Source organism: Triturus cristatus, chromosome 4_1, assembly GCF_964204655.1.
Source record: "Triturus cristatus chromosome 4_1, aTriCri1.1, whole genome shotgun sequence".
Classification (NCBI taxonomy): Eukaryota; Metazoa; Chordata; class Amphibia; order Caudata; family Salamandridae; genus Triturus; species Triturus cristatus.
This window is the reverse complement of record NC_140585.1, coordinates 311,906,257-311,926,910: the sequence shown is the minus strand read 5'-3', so window position 1 is coordinate 311,926,910 and position 20,654 is coordinate 311,906,257. Positions and strand designations below refer to the sequence as shown.

General features: G+C 42.8%; 1 long non-coding RNA gene across 4 annotated transcripts in view; it reads right to left on the bottom strand.

Annotated features, from left to right (window-relative positions):
* LOC146854853 (uncharacterized) overlaps positions 1 to 20,654 on the bottom strand; it is a 271,373-nt gene that overhangs the window by 145,826 nt on the left and 104,893 nt on the right. For 2 of the 4 annotated variants that reach the window (XR_014981230.1, XR_014981231.1), the window contains one exon: positions 5,167 to 5,579. The exons of the other annotated variants lie outside the window; for them this stretch is intronic. This is a non-coding gene — a long non-coding RNA (uncharacterized LOC146854853). Of the gene's footprint in view, positions 1 to 5,166; positions 5,580 to 20,654 lie in introns of those variants that run through there. 4 annotated transcript variants of the gene reach the window in all.

Sequence of the window (20,654 nt, the reverse complement as noted above, 5' to 3'; positions counted from 1 at the left end):
CACTTTAATAGCTCGTCCTAGTCATTAGGAATGGTCCAAACTCCAGCCAATCAGGCCACAGCACCCTCTAGAACCCTCTCCATAGAGGATCCAGGCTCTCTGATTTTCTACCGCACTTCGTGTGCTCAGTACTTTCTCTTTGGCCAACTGAATTTTTTCTCATCTTCAGATCAGCATGTCTTCTTCAAATAGATCTCTCTTCAAGCATTGTGACTCTAGTGGGAAACTCAGACTTCATTCAGATGACCCCCACAAGAAGTGTATCTTCTGCCTTCACCCTGATGATCAGGTGGGAGACAGTAAAATTTGCAGAACTTTTGGTAAAAAGACTTTGAGAGATGAAGAAGGACGCCTTCTGCTGTGCCTACAGAAGTTGAAAACTAAGGACATTCCTCTGTCTGATGAAAGTGATTCCTCCCTCAAAACTACTGCTTCAAAAAAGAGGGTAAGTGAGGCGAATCTGGTGTCTTCCAAGGCTGTTAAGGTGCTAAAGAAACATCACCACACCTTAAAATCTGATGACCACCTTCCTCTTCTAAAAAGGAGCCAGCTTCTCATAAGGGCCAATCTATGCCCTCTACTCCTAAAGCCTCTTAAAAAATGAAGCCAACGCCCAGGTCTCTACGGGAGATGGTTCTGTCACCTCAGAAAGACACTCCGTCGACAAAGCCATCGCCGACTCCCTTGTCGACCAAAGCTTTCATCGCCACAACTACGACGACGTCGACTTTTTCTCTTCACCTCAGACAAAGCTCATCATGTTGTCGTCCTCTTCTCAGACTATAGTCTCTGTAAGGGTGAGATCATCTACGTTGACGGCAGCATCATCCTCTGTGTCGACGAAGAAAAAAGGACTTCTGCTAAAGGAATCGTCGATGGATCTTTCATCACCGCTGTGCCTGTCGTTAGCCCTGAAGAATAAAAATCTCTTTTCGACTGCAGCCTCGTCAAATGAGCCGAAGACTACGGACACTGACCTCTGTTGGCAGTCTACGTCGACGTCAAAACTGTTGACGGAAGACTGGTTGCCGAAAACGTTGTTGTCGATGACCGTTGGTTTGACATAGTCATGTTCGTTGGTCCCGTCGACGATTTTGCCCGCATCTCAAGAATATACTTCTGATTCTGCATCAATGATGACGAAAACTGCCTATGGCACTGTTTTGTCTGCTACAGTTCCTCGCTGTAAGAGAAGAGCTTCTCAAGAAGTGATTTTACCTATCCACACTATTCCAAGTAAGGTATCTCCCTATCCTCCTGAAGAAATTTCTGATGAAGACGAGGAGAAAGATTCAGAGGATGATGGTATGTTTGGTGTGGCTCGCAGTCCTTCAGACCTTCGTATAAAGTGCCAGGACGATGAGGATGAGTAGTATGGTTACTATCCTCAGGACCCCAGCCAGGATTGACAAAGGGAACAAATCCTTCAAATGCCTGTTTCCCTAGTATCAAATCTGCAACGCATGGTGGAAGATTACTACTGCAGATTCCCTCCTTCAGAACCAACGTCTTCAGTTCCTCAAACTCCTATCACGCAGCCTTCCTTGGTGATTGGACCTCCTCCTCCTATTTCTCCACCACTTGTAGCAACACAATCACAGGATCATGAGAATCATAACGCTGATGAGAGAGAGGAACGCGAACTAGACGAGATATCACTACCAAATGAGTGGGACGGCTGCCAAATTCAAACACCATCTCCCTCCACTCTGCCTCCGATACATTCACCACCCGAAGATATAGGAGGTTTTCATACCCTTATGAAGAGAGCGCCGGGAAACCCATTGCGGGTAGCTGTGCGCACTAGGGGCCCGATTCACAGAACTAACTTAAGACAAAATCCTAAACTTACTACCATTTTGGTATTCACAGAAGGCACTTACTCATTTTGGTATTCACAGAAGGCACTTACTCATTTCGGTATTCACAGAAGTTAGTAGTCCTAAGTTTAGGACTCCTAAATGCCTTCTGTGAATACCGAAAGTCTTAAAATTAGGATTTTTCGCAGTTTAGTAGTAGTATAGTTAGGACTCCTAACTTTAGGACTCCTAAATGCCTTCTGTGAATACCGAAAGTCTTAAAATTAGGATTTTTCTCAATTTAGTAGTCCTAAATTTAGATTTAGGACTACTAAATTGAGAAAAATCCTAATTTTAAGAATTTCGGTATTCACAGAAGGCATTTAGGAGTCCTAACTATACTACTACTAAACTGCGAAAAATCCTAATTTTAAGACTTTCGGTAGTCACAGAAGGCATTTAGGAGTCCTAAAGTTAGGAGTCCTAAACTTAGGACTACTAAATTGAGAAAAATCCTAATTTTAAGAATTTCGGTATTCACTGAAGGCATTTAGGAGTCCTAAAGTTAGGAGTCCTAACTATACTACTACTAAACTGCAAAAAATCCTCATTTTAAGACTTTCGGTATTCACAGAAGGCATTTAGGAGTCCTAAACTTAGGACTACTAACTTCTGTGAATACCGAAATGAGTAAGTGCCTTCTGTGAATACCAAAATGAGTAAGTGCCTTCTGTGAATACCAAAATGGTAGTAAGTTTAGGATTTTGTCTTAAGTTAGTTCTGTGAATCGGGCCCTAGAAGTTTAAATAAATAAATAAGAGGTTTCAGCTTCCCATGGTGACCAAACAAGCTTATTGTTTTCTTTACGATTTTAAGGAACAGACCAAAAGACAAATACCCTCAATTCCCATAGTGGATTTTATATGGCAGGAAAACTTAAAAGTAAAGAGAACACCAGCCTCAATTCTGGCAGTCTTCCCTAAATTGGAGAAAAAGTATAAGGTGTCGGACAATACGCCAGCCTGCCTTATAGGACAACCTAAGCCAGATTCAGTTATTTCACAAGCTGCTCAATGTCCTGCCAGAAATCCTGTTTCTCCTCTATCTGCCCTCCTGATAGGGACGGAAGGCGTCTTGACTCTATTGGTAAAAAGTTCTCCACCATGGCCTCAACCACTGTTAGAGTGGCCAACTCTCTTGCCATTTTGGGCAAATACGACCCCCAAATGTGGTCGGACATTTCCCCTTTTATTGAAATGTTGGCTGAGGATTCGAAAACTGAAGCGAGGAGAATTCCTCAGAAGGGAGAAAGAATCTCTGCTGAGATTGTTTACTGCGCCGGGGATGTTTCATTACCATGTTTCCGTCAATTGGCTGGGGCGGCGATCCTGAGACGTCAGGGCTGGTTAAAAGCTACTTCTTTCCGGCAAGAAGTTCAGACCAAAATCATTGATCTGCCTTACAATGGCGAATCCCTCTTTGGTCACCACATTGACGAAGCCCTTCAAACTATTAAAAAGGATACAGATACTGCAAAGGCTCTAGTCACATTGCAATTCAAGAAGCAGCCCTTTCGTGGACCCTAACGACATGGCTCATCTTCCGTTCGGGGCGGTTAATGTCAAGACAAGTAGTACCAGCCGTATCAATGTCAATCTCAATATTCATCATCGCAGTCTTACAAAGAACCTACTGCTGCTTCCTACCAACACTATAGAGACAAGACTGTCTTCAGAGGTAAGGAGAGAACACCAAAAACAGTGACTAACTCCTAGTGCTGCCCATGGTTCCCACCAATCCTACCAAAATTGGTGGAAGAATTTCCTTTTTCCTCCCCGAATGATCTGCAATAACAATAAACAGATGTGTTTTAGATATAGTATCAAACGTTCACACTTTGGAATTTCAAAAGATCCCGCCAAACTACCCACCCGAGGTCCTCCTCCCTCTCATCTAAAAGAACTGTTATCTCCGATAAAGATAATGTTGCTCAAAGGAGCCATCGAAGTGGTGCCAGGTGTACAGCGAGGAACCAGATTTTGCTCAGGGTTTTTCCTCATAAGAAAGAAATCGGGGGAATGGCGTTCCATTTTGGACCTTCGTGGCCTCAACAAATTTCTGAAAAAGCAATCCTCCGTATGTTGTCTCTCCAGGAGGTGCTTCAATTAGTAAATCAAGGAGATTACATGACTACCTTAGACTTTCATGATGCCTATTTGCACATCCCCATTCTCCCCAAGCACAGGAAATTCTTACGTTTGAGAGTGGTGGCCTTCGCTCAGCACTCTGAGTGTTCACCAAGGTCCTAGCACCGGTGGTTCCACACCTACGGCAGGCAGGAATTCAAATCTTCTCTTATCTGAACAATTGTCTCATAAAAGCAAAATCCTTGCCAGCGGCTAACAATCATACTCGATTGTTTCTCTCTCTTCCAGTCCGTGTGTCTCTCCATCAACCTTCCAAAGTCTCAGCTAATTTCCTCAAGAGTAAGAACTTTTTTAGGAGCAACCTTAGACACTCACCAGGCGAAGGCCTTCGCCTCGCAGGAAAGGCAAGAGAAGATTCACAAACTGGCGGCTCAACTCCTTGTAAAAGAAAAAAAGTCCACTTCAGTTTGGAAGTACAAATCGCTTCTGGGGATGTTGTCGTCCTGCATTCCCCTCCTTCCCAACTGCCGCTTGCGAATGAGGCCTTTGCAAGAGGAGCTAGTAAATCAGTGGCTACAAATCTCAGGGTCCTTTGAGGATATTATAAAAATAACACCTCAGATGAAGGAGGTGCTTCAATGGTGGACCCACATCCTGAAAGGAGCCGCTGGCCAGTCGTTCCTGGCAAATGGGACAGCCAGCAACAGTCCTTACACATCAATCTATTTGAGTTGAAAGCAATATTCCTGGCCCTGAAATCTTTCTCTCAAAAATTTCAGGAGCGTCAGTCTTAATTCGGACAGACAATACAACAAGTATGCATTATTTAAACAAACAAGGAGGGACAAGATCAGCTACGCTATCCCTACAGGCCCAGCACCTCAGCACCAGATAATGTTAACTGCGGAACATGTTCGCAGAGTGGCAAATATCCTGGCGAATTCCTTGAGCAAGTCAATTACAGCCAACCTCTAATGGGAACTCCACCAACCAATGCTGGATCACATCTTTCTGTTGTGGGGCAAACCAAGGTTAGTATTCAAAAGAAGGGGGGTCCCTAGAGGAATGATGGGTAGACGGGAGGAATAGGGAACAGAATAGGTCAAGGAAGGAAAACAAAACCTACTGTCTACACTAAACTGATTTCAATATGCCCAGAGGTGGGTCAGGATTATAGAAAAAACCACAGACCACTACTGACTCAGAGAGATACGAAGAAGGAGATATAACAATGCGTAATTTATTTAGATAATAGAGATCAAGGTAATAATCGTTGTCCACAAAATAAACAGTATAGGATACACTCCAATATACAACTATATGTAGGTCCCACACAGTAAAACAAACATACATACACTCATTCATACATCATACTCATATATAAGACAGAACAAACATAATTGCAAAAAAGTTGCTTTTCAATAAAGTTTAAAAATCACATCAAACAATGTGTACATTAACAGAATGACAATTCAAACAGGCTCGTGCGCTCCCAGTTCTTGGAGACAGATGAAGTCTTCTGGTGGGCACGAGACAGTAAGAGCCAATGCACGTTTCGGTGTTTGCCCATATAAGGCTACACCTTCATCAGGGCAGTGGTGATGGAGGGCGAGTGGGACAACACAAAGGAGACCTGGGGAAATGTTATAAAAGGAGAGGGGAGAAAAATATATATATCCGATCAAGACGTTTTGAAAGAACATACTTTTCACATTGCATTAAACTCATAATGTCTCCTTCAAGACTCTTAATAGTATCAAAGACACAGCTAATGTCATATAAGGACCCAGAAATGAAAATATAACAAACGAGTCAGTAAGGTCCTGGGTCCAAGGTTAGACCTATTTGGGACTAGTCTGAACCGCAAATACCGATTCTTCGCCAGGTGGCTACCCCAACAGGGATCATGCAGGTATGCATTTTTGATAAATTGGTCAAAGATTTATGATTACGCCTTTCCTCCGATTCCTTCAATTCCATGAGTGCTACGGAAGATGAAGAATGAACCTTGCCGTATACTACTCATAGCACCCAGGTGACCTCGCCAGTTCTGATTCAAAGCTTCTCCTTCTATCGGAGTGCAAACCCAGGTTATTACGTCCAATACAGAACTTGCTAACGACGAATCACGGCCAAGCCTGCCATCCTGACCCAACATCGCTACGATTGTCGGCTTGACTCTTGAACACTATGAGTTTGCCAACCTAGTCATCCTTGCTGATTGTTGGGAAGTACTTGCAAATGTTAGAGCTTCGTCCACTATAAAAACTTACCAATCTAAGTGGAAGAGATTCTGCCATTGGTGTGCAAGTTCTGAAGTACGTCCTATTTAATCTCCGCCAGAACAATTACTGCCTTTTGCCTGCAGCTAGCTAAATCTGGTCTCTCTCATTCGTCCATTAAGGTTTTCCTTGCCGCAATCTCCAGATTTCGGTGACCTAATGGGTCACAGTCGCTTTGGTCATCAAGAATTCTAAAACAATTTCTTAAAGGATTGTTTAGAATGTTCCCTCCAATTAGGCCTCTGCATTGGGATCTCAACATTGTAGTGGCACAACTTATGAAGAGTCTATTTGAGCCCATTCATCGAGCGGACCTCAAATACATTACATAGAAAGCGTCTCTTCTACTGGCTCTTATGTCAGCCAGACAAGTATGCGATATACATGCTTTCACTAATCGTCATCCTTTTCTTCAATTCTTGAGGGACTCTGTTATTCTTCATACCAATCCTACCTTCATCCCTAAGGTCCCATCGTATTTTCATTTAAATCAACCAGTCATATTGAAAACTTTCTTCCCAAATCCGCAAACACCAGCAGAAAGATCTTTACGTTCTTTGGATATAAAAAGGTGCATGAAATTCTACGTACAAAAAGCAACCAGCATCCGCAAGACTGATCAGCTTTTTGTGGCTTATGGTGAAATCAGAAAGGGATATCCGGTTACCAAACAAACAAGAGCGCGTTGGATATCCTCAGTTTTGCCATCAGCAAGCAGGCAAACCTTTATCTTCTACAGTGAAAGTTCCCCCAACGAGAGCGGTCTCCTCTTAAATGTCTCTCTTTGCCGGTGTGCCTATACAGCAGATATGCAGAGCAGCAACTTGGTCCAGCATGCACCCTTTTACTAGGCAATACTGTCTGGAAGCTACAAGCAATGCAGACAAAGCTGTGGGACAAGCGGTTCTCCGTAATCTTTTTCAATAAGGTGAGCCTCTCTCCTTCCCACCTTCCTATATGTATTAACTATTGCTTTTATTTTAATTGAAATTTGAATTAAGTTTATTGTATCATGTACACATGGTTATGTATATTTGTATATTTAAATACATTATGCAGGCGAATGCCTTTATAGATATATATGTAGCTGGGATGTCATTTGTTTCTATGTACAGGTTTACGTGCGTTTTCTAACTGCATGCCTTATATCAGCATACATTCCTATAATACTACTGCTATCTATTCAGAAACAAGCATGTTAATCTGTGAAATATACCCCAATACTCGAGAAGAAATAAGTCACCTGTAAACTGTGGTTCTCCAGTATTGGTATCTTTCATAGATTCACATGCAACTCACCCTCTTCCCCATAGAGACTCCCGGATTTATTTTTAGATACTTATATTGCACTTGTGCTCGAAAATCTGAGAGCCTGGAGTCTCAGTGGAGAGGGTTCTAGAAGCTGCTGTTGCCTGATTTGCTAGAGTTTGGACCATTCCTAATGACTAGGACGAGATATTAAAGTGAATGTTTATTCTCTATTAACTTTAATGTTAAAGTCAATACTTACTGCTTTTTATGTACTGTGGGACTCCCACTTCGATGACGGGGAATGATTCAAGCATGTGAATACATGAAAGATACCAATACTGGAGAACTATAGTTTACAGGTAATTAACCTATTTTCTTCCATTACACCTGCTGCGTCCTTAATATCTAGTAATCCTCACCAAAGCATTGATATCGTCCCTGTATTGACAAGATTAGACCTTCTCATGATAATCATTGGTTCAAAGACATTGTTTCTAGGGAGAATAGATTGGTTAGCATCCAAAGGAGGAATAATCTAAAGTTAGATTTGTCTCTGCAAGTTCCACTTAGCAAAATTTAAACCCCACTGCCTATATTCTCTAGCGAGCAGAAAACATGTAACCTTCACTATAGCAGGATTCCCCACCTTCTACAACTTGAAAAACATCTATTGGGATCCATGGACTCTTCCTAATGTAGGGCAAAGTTTCAGGCTCCTTGTCCATCTCCTTCTCTTCTTTAGCTGCATTGAGCTTCTGTAAAAGCTTGTGAACCTAGAGGTCAAACATATAATGACTTAAGAGTGGATAGTTGTGAAATCCCACAGAACATGGTCTGCTCCACCTTGAACAAACTGTAAGGCACGCTTGCTCTTGTGAAGTGTAGACTTGTGCAACAATTCTAGAGGAAGAATGGTAAAAACATTGACATCGGGAAAATGTGGCGCACCTGTGAAAACTCGGAAATAGCACGGTTTGTGTTGATGTGGGCCTCTTCTACATATGTGTTCTACACATCAGAACCTCTGCCATGGAGTGCAAAGCACTTAAGAGGGAGAGAATTGTGCTGCTGGATGCAGGCATAGTGTACTGCATTTCCTCCTTGTTAGTCACAGCCCCAAAACAGTGATGTGAAGGCTTGTTCATGACTAGTCTGTAACCTAAGATTTAGAATGCTCCAAACCCAGCTCCCATGCTATATAGTGGTTTTCCCCTTGCTCCCTCTATTTAAGGTGCTTTTTCCCTCATGAAATCCTCTTGTTTTCAGTTAGAGTCCATTTTCTTTCCTAAATTCATGAGGATTCAGGTACGTTTCAGGTCTGTAATGTAATTGTGTGATAGAATTTTCTTTAGTCTGTTTTGTTACATTGTATATCTTGCTGGTGTAGAGGTTGTCTAATTTCTTGGTTTACCTCTTAGGTACAAGCCTAGATCTCACTTCCTGTTAACCTGCTTCCTGTTCTAGAAGGGCCATAAAGGATGGATGGACAGTATGCATTACAAAAACCAAGATGCTTGCTTGGATCGAACCAGCAGAAATTAACAAATTTCCTATACTTGTTTTACATGTTTGAAAATTAAGCCAAACCCAGAAAACCATACAAAGTCGTTTGGTTATGCTGCTCATTTATTTTTAGTGTTTGCTCACTCTGTCATCTGAAATGCTCAGGTATTGGCTTTCGTATCAGATAGAGATCTCTAGCCACAGATTCCTTATCTTAAAAGTCCTTATCTTCGAATTCTCCCCAAGCGCCAGACTTGGTCCGGAGCTTTTTTTACAGCAGTACCTGTGTGCGTTAGTAGAGGGCGCTGAGCGACTCCGTAGTGACATCTTCCAAATGGGATATCAACAGAGTCCATACAAGCCTTCCCCTGACGCGCGGATGTCAGTTTCTTCTTTTCAACGCTTACAAAGCTGATCCAATCAGCAGTTCCTCAGGCAGTTTTTTGGTAGGTCTAACTAGACGGTTTCATAAAACGTAACAGTGTGCCTGTAAACAACTTCTCATGTCCTCTGGGTTCAAGCTTTGTGGGTCTTGTGGATGGCAAATTGACCCACCCTCTGTGTGTATGTGGTGCCTAGGAAAGCACCATGAGTGAGACTCGTGTCATCAACTTCGGCCGAATGCGCTGAGGGAACGTTGAATGAAGCTCCTAGTGGCATGAATATTGCAGGCTTCCAGGACTTTCCATCGACCTTGGTCCCATTCGCGCCCCACAGACTGGCCGCTGGTCCGATCCAGGAGCTGTTCCAGTGGGCGACACTCTCCATCGACATCCCAAGGTAAGTCGCCACTCAGGCTGTTAAAGTCACAGCTTCACCCGACTTCACCTCATAAAGCTTGTTCCCGATCTTCAGTTGAAGAGTCTGTGCACACGTCTACCCCGCGCCTTCCAACCTACCCTTGAACCAGGGTGACTCTGACCCAAATGAGAGAATATTACAATTCGCTGCATAGTATCTTTGGGTCTTCACCTTCCCATGGAGCGCCCTTGGGCCACAACGAGCTGCATGAGGCCGTGACTGTGTCCGCGCAGGTGGGTTTGACCTCTGCTTCCGGATTACAAATGCTTTTCGACGCCTGTGCTCAGCCGTTTGGGTGACCACCTTCAGTGCCTGGGTCCGGTTAGCCGACTCAGACGATAGCGTCAGGGTCTGGTCTGCTGACTATGATGATGACGCTGCTTGACGCTCAACCACTTCCCCTCTCCGACGCTGGGACACCGCAGGACCCCATCTGATGCACCACCAGTGGAGCCGCCCATCTCAAACTCTTTTCCCCAGCACTCTATAGTACTCCCTGATGTTTTTCCTTCTGAGGAACTCGATTGTGGAGGCGATGGAGAGGGTTTGGTGTTTCACCATCCCATCTCTGGTACGGATCAACCTTCTATGGTGTCTAGCTGGTTGATTGAGTTGGGTGACGCTAGTGGCTTGGATTCTTCCCTAGCCTCCAACCTCCTGTCCCCTCCTGGTTTGGCTGCAGAGCTTCCTGTCCCCTCCTGGTTTGACTACAGAGGCGAGCTCCTCTCTGGCAGATATACTCAGACGAGTTTCTGGCATTTTGGATGTGACACTTACTTAAGGGAAAAGTTGTTAGATCCCTTACTTGGTGTCGTGCATCAAGGCCAATCAGGGGTAGAGCTGGTGCTTCCTTATAGTGAGACTCTTTTGATATTCTGTTGGTGGCTTGGGCTAAACCTGAAACAGGGGCCCCTGTGGATCACCCGATTTCTCACTGACACCGTCTGGCCCCTGGAGATCCGACATGTCTCCTCAGACATCCAACTCATCATAGTTTTGTGGTACAAGCTGCTTTGGTCGCCCAAAATGTTTTTTTTTCCCTGCTGTCCCACCTAAAATAGAGACCAGAAGATTAGACACTTGTGGCAGGCAAACTTTTCTCCTCCACCAGTCTGCACTGCGATCCCTTAATACTTTGTGTCCTCGGATGCTTCTCCCAAGCATTGAGGGACTCATTGGTGCGCCTGCTGCTCTCCCTTCCAGAAGAGACCCTGAACAATCGTGTTCCATTAGTACAGGTAAGGGCAACAAGTGGCTAAACTAATCATTCATTGTGGTAATCCACCAAAAGGCATATCTGTTTGGCGCACATGCAGACTCGAAATAGTAAAGGTGGAGCAGTTTCTTAACTCTGCTGTCTGCTTTCTGAGTACTTTTGTACTAGGTTTGTTTGGGGGAAGTTCCCTTTTTCATTCACCTATGACCCATTCACAAGGCAGAGCCCATTGGCTTTTCTTTTTAACCCCGCCCCTTTTTCCAGTGTGACATCCGGTGAGGTTTTCCTGCTTGCTGCAGGTACTTTTATTCTTCTTATACTGCTGGTGACCGGTTGTTTCCAGTTATCTGGGACGTATGTTATTTTGTGGCCATATGTGAGCATGTTCCTACAGGCTTCTTTCTGAAACTAATTTTTCAACCAGTGTGCTTATTCTATAGAGGGTACTTTGCTTGCGTTGTGCGGAAGCACTGTTGCCTTCTTCCCTGTTCTACGGGGACCATCCTCTGTATGCTTTATAGGCATTTTTGGATCCACTTCTGGCGCTTAGTATCCCTTATAGTTTATCTGCCACTGAACACAAAGTGCTTGTGAGTTCCGCAGTGCACCAGCTCAATTTAAACCCCCCTGCAGCCATCATAAGGTTTCCCTCTCATATCCGTGAGAGTATTTCTTCCCTTTAATAGTATCCTTCTTGACATATAGGAGGTAATGGAACGATTGGCAGGATTCTAGGCCTGTGTCAATTTTTAGCTCTGGTCTGAGACCTTTATTAGTATGCTGGCACTTGTTGTTCTGCTTTGCATTGGCAAGAAGGTTTTCTGACAATGATCTTCTAAGTAACTTGTTAGGCTATAGCTCAGGGGTGCGTTGGGTATCAAAGGCCCCTCTAATGCAATGATTCATATCCTGCCACTGCTGCAAGCTTACCTTGGTCCTATGTCATTGACCTTGCGCCCTTTTTTCTGCTTCATTCCTGGAGAGGATGTTGTTACTCGTCGCATTCTGGAGTGCCTTGTACTTTTTTTACGTACAGGTATTATTATTTACCAATTCAGATCACCACTGCGTCATTTGCTTACCACGTTGGTTGCTCTTCAAATGTAACAATCTCACCCCTTTTGTCGGTGTTGTAGCTAATTTTCAACTTCAGTTTTCCTTCTGGAACGTGTCCCTTAGTAATTATGGGTCCATCTCTTTGAGGATTGGTTTCCAAGGCGGCTGGGGTCTCTGTTAGCATCCGTTTCCTGAAGGTTTTTCTTTCTCCTCATAGAAGGTGATAAGGATCCTATCCCTGAGAAGTCTATTATATTACTTCCGCTTTATTTGGCGAATTTCTTTTGCTTGAAGGAATTGGTTCTCTTTTTCTCCTTCTCTTCCTTTGAAAGATGTGGGTCTTTTCCTCTTTTTTAGTGGTGGTATTTAGAGGTTTTGCTTCATATATATCTTGTCTCTTGTTCAGACATTTCTTACTGGCCTTGATCCTTGCCGTGCTTGTGTGCACTGCCATCCAATATTTTTGGCTTTGTTCATACTTCGTGGGTCTTGATCCTTGATAGCGATGTAATCCATCTTTTATCAGAAGCTTTAGACAAGTCTTGCTGCCTGATTTCTGGGTCTAATGGATGGAAATTGGTTGTTTGTCTAGGCCTTTTATGCGTTGACATAAATTTCTACATTACCCCGGAGTTTTTTCTAGGAGTTTTTTTTCTTCTGCTGAGAGTGGTCTCTACCAAACTTTGTTGTTGTTCTTCTCGCTGTGCTTTTGTCCAGCATTGATAGGATCTCTCTCTCTTTCCATCATAGAGGTGATCTGAGATTTCCTTTCTCTGTGTCTGTCAGAGCGCCACTTCCTCTGAGTCTGTACGTTGCTCTATGGGCCCACCTCTCGGTACCTCCAATTCAGGATGCTATTACAGCACTGAAAGTTAGAGTGACCAAGTGGGGGGAAGGGTTTGAGGAAGAGAACAGCTGGGAGGGAGACCTGTAAAACAAACAGATAAACATACAAACAATAACAATTAGTATAAATAATTCTCAGGTGCAAGACTCTGCTACACGGAGTCTTATTGCTAATGAGTCTCTACTTTATCACGAGCCCGTGATACAAGTTATACAGAAAATACACTTCCAAGGAATGTGTTAAAATCACACCTTCCCAACAGTAAAGTTCAATAATATACAGAGCATATACTCATAATTATGACACAGTACATAAATGAGCCCCTGTGCGAGCTTGCCAAAGCGCTTGAAAAATCAACATACCAAAAGCACCAAAGGGCTAATCCGAAAGTTCCACATACACTATGCCAAATGGACTCAGAGCACTAGTCCCTATGTTCACCAACTCAATATGCAAAAATGAGCCAGAGCTCTAAATCGTAATTGCTGGACCTAATGCTCGACAACACTGTTTTAATGAATTCCAAAACGCGCAATCAAAAGTGTGAGTATAATCATACAATAGTCAAAATAAACTCCAGAGCGCACTGTTGTATGCTTGCCAAAATGTAGTTTGCAAAATGAGCCCCAAAGCGCATGATAGTGTGCTGTCAAGCACTGAATGCAGCAAATGAGCTCTAAAGCGCACTGAATCCCAACAAGGAAATGAAGTTACTCTGTTGCCTTCAAACAACAGAGGCTTACCTGCAGGATCAAAGTAAATTGGAATGAACTCACGAGTCATCAGAAGAGAGAGAGGCTGCTTCCACACAGGATCCAGAATAGTGAGCCACGCCCAATGGGTGTGGCTCCTTTTATAGGCAGACCACACCCATAGGCAACCACACCCAAAGTGACTGCTGTGTGGGGATTCTGGGATATGACCAAACCCATACGCAACCACACCCAAAGTGACTGCTGTGTGGGGATTCTGGGATATAACCACACCCATAGGTAACCACACCCAAAGTGACTGCTGTGTAGGGATTCTGGGATATGTAGTCCCCTATAGTTACATCCAGCATTGAAAAAGGAGAACATATTAAGGAAAATGAACAATGAAAGGAAAATAAAAAGAAAGCATATTGCAGTGCTTAATGTACATTTACAGGACACCGCAGCCACCATTTAGTAATAGGAAAATGTAGTTTCCCACATCGTACCACAGTGGGCGCGGGCCCTAGAACGCGCGCCCCAGAAGCGACGCTAACTGTACTCCCCTAAGCGCGTTCTAGGGCCCGACTTTGAAGGATGGAGGAGATGAAAGCGTCAAAGAAGACGAGGCGCATGCACATCCCGAGCAGGCACCCAAGAGTCATTTTCTGGACCATAACCTTTCCAGGATACTAAATACCACACAGTTGTTTCGCCGTTTAGCGTCTAGGATGGCTTTCACCTCATACTCCCAGTCTCCGCGAACCAACAGCGGGGAAGGACAAGGGCGACCGCGCTGAGGGGCCTTCTTTAACAAGGAAGTGTGAAATACAGGGTGAATATGTAAAGCGTGTAGTAAGGCCAACTTGTAAGTGACCGGATTCACCTGTTTAATCACACAATAAGGGCCTATGAACTTAGGATGAAACATGTGCTTATGTTTGAAGGCACGTTTGTCATATTGCTGTTTATATTTTGTCTTGGCTTTCTCCAGATGTCTATATTTGCGATTGAGTCCGTTGAATATCCTGCAACGTAGTCTGTACGGCAGGAGTACTGTCCATTGTAGTAGGTATGGTGAGCGGCAAGGTATGTGGATGATGACCATATAGACCAAAAAAAGGAGTAGTACCTGTGGATGAATGATGAGCATTATTATAGGCTAATTCCGCTAACCAAAGAAGATTCACCCATGAGTTGACTGCTTCATCAACATAGCAACGGAGATATTGTTTTAGTGTCTGATTCAAGCGCTCCGTTTGACCATCAGTTTGTGGGTGATGACTTGTGGACACTGTGGATGAAACACCAAGTCTGCCAAAATTGGGAGGTGAACTGCTACCCCCTATCGGAAAGGATGATTTTGGGAAGGCCGTGTAAACGTACCACATATTGCAACAAAAGGGTCGCTAATTGGCCAGACGTAGGTAAACCTGCACAAGCGATGAACTGTGCATATTTTGTTAAACTATCCACTACAACCAGAATGACTGTACAATGTTGCACCTTTGGGAGACCAACAATGAAATCAAGAGTGATATGTTCCCATGGTTTCGTGGGAGTCTGAAGTGGTTGCAATAGCCCTCCAGGTCTTGAGTGATCTGCTTTATTTCTAGCACATGTATCACAGGCAGTCACCAGAGTTTTGATGGCCTTGCCAAGAGTTGGCCACCAAAAGTATCTCTTTACCAACTCCACAGTTTTTAGAACTCCGGGGTGTCCGGCTACAGGATTATCATACAACCATTGAAAAACCTTTTTCTGTAATTTTAGGGTGGGAATGTATAAACAATCCTCATATAAAGGTAATCTCTGTTTGATTGCACGCTTGGGGTTATCCTTGAGCCATTTTTGCCACTCCGTTATCTTAAAAGCATCTAAAACCTGATCAAAAAATAGTTCTGTTTCTGTCCCACAAATCACCTTTGAGGGAGTTATAATGGCTTGAGGAGGTCCAGTATTGGGCACAAGCGAAGAGTCTTGTCGTGAGAGGGCATCAGCTTTTCGATTGTCAGATCCAGGTCTAAAAGTTACTACAAAATCAAACTCTGCAAAAAAGAGCATCCATCGCAATTGCCTAGGTGTAAGAAGTCTTGCTGAACTCATGAACTGCAGATTACGATGGTCTGTGAAAACCGTTATCGTATGTTTTGCCCCTTTCAAATAGTGACGCCACTCTTTAAAAGCGTCTCGGATTGCTAATAATTCTTTTTCAGTAATGACATAATTTTTTTCACTGTCCTTTAACTTGCGGGACATGTATGCAACGGGATGTAATTGTCCAGTAGCGGGATTTCTTTAAGAAAGTACTGCTCCTATAGCAATATCGGAGGCGTCCGCCTCTACGATGAATGGTTGTTCCATATTTGGATGCGTCAGAACAGGAGCTGAAGTAAAAGCCGTTTTAAGAGTGGCAAAGGCTGTATCTGCTTCTTTTGACCAGTGAAACACCTCTTTCTTTCTTAGTAGTTTTGTGATAGGCGCCACAGTATTGGAAAACAGATACAACAGAGGCTTACCTGCAGGCTCAAAGTAAATTGGAATGAACTCACGAGTCAGCAGAAGAGAGAGAGGCTGCTTCCACACAGGATCCAGAATAGTGAGCCACGCCCAATGGGTGTGGCTCCTTTTATAGGAAGACCACACCCATAGGCAACCACACCCAAAGTGACTTCTGCGTGGGGATTCTGGGATATGACCACACCCATAGGCAACCACACCCAAAGTGACTGCTGTGTGGGGATTCTGGGATATGTAGTCCCCTATAGTTACATCCAGCAGGGAAAAAGGAGAACATATAAAGGAAAATGAACAATGAAAGGAAAATACTAAGAAAACATATTGCAGTGCTTAATGTACATTTACAGGACACCACAGCCACCATTTAGCAACAGGAAAATGTAGTTTCCCACATCGTACCACAGTGGGGACAGCCCTAGAACGCTCGCCACAGAGGCGACGCTAACAGTCTCACAGGGTAGGGTTAGCTCACATATTAGTTTTCTACAATAAGGAGCTGGAACTCTAATTTAGTGGTATGGGCAGCTGTCCTTTGGCCTATGTCAGTCGTGCATTGAAAACCTTTGGCATGGTTACATAGAATAATTGTTCTATGAAGTGTTTTCTCCAACACTTTATTATCCCTCTGCTGTGGGTAATGTCCACATGTTTCTCAAGGTCTTGTAGACTTCATCTCACTACAGGCTTCCCTCAGTCCTTCAGATGAAGCATCTTCTTTGCTTCACCTATAATTCTTAAGACAGCCACTGGTCACTTTATCTCATTATGGACCAGCTAGTCCTAGTCGGGAATCTTTCGTGAGTTCAGTTCGCAGACCCTCTTCCAGGGATGGTGTTGCTTGGGTATCTAATTCTAAGATAAGGATTCTGCATCTCTATCAGATGAAAGTTACTTACCTTTGCTAACGCCTTATCTAGTAGAGACAGGATCTATCCTCAGATTCCTTAACAACCCACCCATCCTCCCCACTCTAACTGCTGGTCCTGTTACCTACAGGATCCCTTTCTTGGCAATTTGCTGCTAAATCCTGTCTCTACCATATAAGGTGTTACTGAAGGTAAATACCATATTTGTCTGTGCATATGATAGTCTAATAGTCTACTTTTCTTGGGTCTCTCCAGGCACTAAAAGGTCAATTTAACTAGTTTCTGTGATGGTTTAATGGCTGTAAAAAAGATAATGCGTGTTTGTATTATTGATTATTGTAAACCAGACAGCCATATACTACCAAAAAGTTGCGTTTTAATTATCTCCTTGCCTGGAGGTTCGTTGTCTGTATCTGAGACAAGCCTCGTTACAGTACCAACCCACATATCGCTACACCCTCATCTAATCAAATCTGCCTTTTAAGAGCACAGAGTTATAATAAAGAACAAAAACCTCCACCTATCTCACAGAATGTTCTTAAATGGAGAAGACCTGCTGCTTGAGAATGCTGTTTTAGAATCATTCACTTACCTGTCCCAATATGTACTTGAAGTGTTTATCTCTGCTGGAACAAGGTCCTGAAGTAAATGAGTCCCTGAAAACATCCCTTTACATCTGTTGATATTACATATTTAAACTGTTTCCCTGCCTGTGAAAATGATGTAGCCTATGACACTTTTCCCTGTGTTTTAAATAGTCCCTTCATTGTGCCATTATCTTAACATATATTCTAATTATCTTTGAATATAGCTGTGTATAATGTATACAGGAATACATTTTTTGTAGACAAATATATAGTTTTAAATTTTTTTTTTAATTCCTTACAATAAACTCACAATAAAGGTTATTCTAAGCTAGTGAAGGAGGGTGGTGCAGGTACTAACAAGAGGAAATGGGAAACAGTAAAATAAATGTCCAAACAGCCAATGGAGCATCAATCTATTAATTTTAAATATGAAATATGTCTGTAAATAGATTCCTAAGCCTCTTAAGAAAGATACTTGAATACATTTAAATGGAATTTTAAAAAATCCTTTTATGTTTACCATAACATTTTAAAATTATAGAGGTATTAAGCAACAGAACAGATGAGTTGCCTAAATAAAAAGATGCGGAAAGGCGATGCTGGACCTGCGTAGCTCTGTCTGTCTTTAACTATTTCATCCCCTTTAAAAATAAATTATGCCTTAAGTCATGGCTAAAAACTCATGCCCCTCACATTTTTTTAACTAGCTAGTTTCGTATCTGAATTAACCCCTTGAGTGCCCCGCCCTTTCCCCCTCCTGTGCCGACCCTTTCATTAGCGGGCGGGGTCCATGACGAGATAGTCTCGTCATGGGCACAGCGCAACCGCGCTCCATGACGAGACTATCTCGTCATGGGCACAGAAGGGGTTAACACATAATGCTTACTTACTTCAGCCTGCTCCACAGGAAAGACTTTAAATTAAACACGTTGTATCCCAACAAAATGGTGTCAGGAGTGCCTCACTTCTGTCTTGAAGACAGAATGTTAGCAGTCTAGTTGTTCATTAGAAATTGTTGACGCTAGAGCATATCACTGGGAAGTGAAGTGACAGACTGCTGTTAATGGTGGAGTTCTATTTCCCCCCCATATGCCAGAATCATTTTTCCTCATGGATAAGAAAGATATTTGGACATTTAAAGAAAATGTCTCCTTGTTTTAGCATTCTAGGACGCTTACCACAATTTCTATGAGAAAGTGAAACCCCCTCATTTTGATTATTTACTGCAGTCTCCTTCCTAGAAAGTGCTTTCAGTTTTGCAACATGGTGTGTCTCACATTTGTCAAGAATATATATAGGATAAAGAACGCCCTGCTATATATTATAAGGCTATTGCATGTGAACAATGTGTTCCGTGACCATATAGAGAATAAGGCAGAGTTCCTTTCAATGTCATAGAATTCCGTTGTGACTTGCAACATCATTTTCAACACATAGCAGAAGGTATTTTATTCCTCATAACACAGTCACACCCTCGCCCTTCCCGCTAATAGTTTAAATATTTTGTCTTGCTCTTTTGTATAAACAAGCTAGCAGAATTTGTAGTGTAAAATTAAACACACCAAAAAGCATTTCCAAATTTGATGAAAAAAATATATGATTCAGTTTAATGTAAATCAAATTATAATATGCTGTAGCTCACTGTGTAGAAATATTGTTTCCTGTAATGACATTGAGCACACAAGAAATGAACATGTTGCCATACATATCTACTACTAATTGTTTATTTTAGAAAAATAGAGCAGAATAAAAAACAAATTAATATTTTCTCAATGTTTAAACTACAACTGCAATTATACTCTCTGACCTAACTTTCACTGCTGGCTGTGGCAGTATGTATTATGATGTCAAAACTTAACTGTAATAAGGATATTAGAGGCTGTCTTTTAAGGTCTGCAGGCACCCATATATTATAGAATGAAGGCTCTCTAGTTGTTCATATGAGAGCCGTAGTGAAGCTGCAGTAGAACACTGAGGAATCAACTGACTCCATGTTAGATTGTTTTTTTCAGCCCTCTGGTTCTGACATGTACCAACAAGAGCACATGCACAAAGAGAGGTAGGAGTATTTTATTTTGCACAGTTAGTTATGGTTGGCATGTGCTAGATATGTAAAAACTGTCCTCACCCACAATTTGTGGCATGCTTCATCATAAGGCTTGCTAACCAACACCCCTGCGCCGACTAATGCCTGGGCTTGAGCAAAAGGGAAGGGGGAGACAATATTAACACAAACCTATAGGGATCAAAAATGAAAATATATTGGTGCAGAACAAAGTAGTTGAACCTCGAACAGGCATGGGAGCGATGGTGGCTCCCTGTAGTCACACACTAGTTAAAAAGGTGATAATATGCACGTTTACTAACTGTGCAGTGGCCCATGATATATCTATATATATTTTTTAAAACATTCATAATTGCCGTGGTCACGCACCGCCCCCAATTCGTTGGGGTGTGATTTAGTAGTTATCAAGGAGACCCACCAGTCTCCATGTGTTGTCTTATATTTAGGGTTATTTTATGTGGGTAGGAGCCGTAAGGCTTGTATATGTGCTTCAATCTCTATCGTTTCCAGGAGTCCGGTAGTCTGGTAGTCTAACTCCTCCCCTCCTTCTCCTTACTTCATCAAGATGAGACCGCCATCCCTGCACTTCCCTCCTCGTGCCGTGTAGGTGCTGGTCGTCCTACCAGTGTTGCCAGATTTTTTCACAACTTTCAAGCCCAAAAGCAACGAAACGGTAGCCCAAAGTAGCAAAAAGTAGCCCAATTTTGCCACTCCATTAACTTACGTGTAGCCTGACTACAACGTTCACAAATATACTTCTATTTCATGGATTATATGTTTACCTCCCACATTAATCAGATAACTTACATTTTGTACACTGAAATCAAAGTTGGTCTGTCAGGAAAACTGTCACTCACTTGATATCGCATGGTGTGGCGCAAGCCGGGCCAAAATATTCTGGGTTCAATTTGGGGGACTGCAAGTGCGGAAACGTTCTTCTTGGGAAAGGTGCTCTCTTCAGCTTGCATACTCCCGTCAGGCCCCCCCAGAATAACGGCAATATAGGCCAATGCTTCATGTTT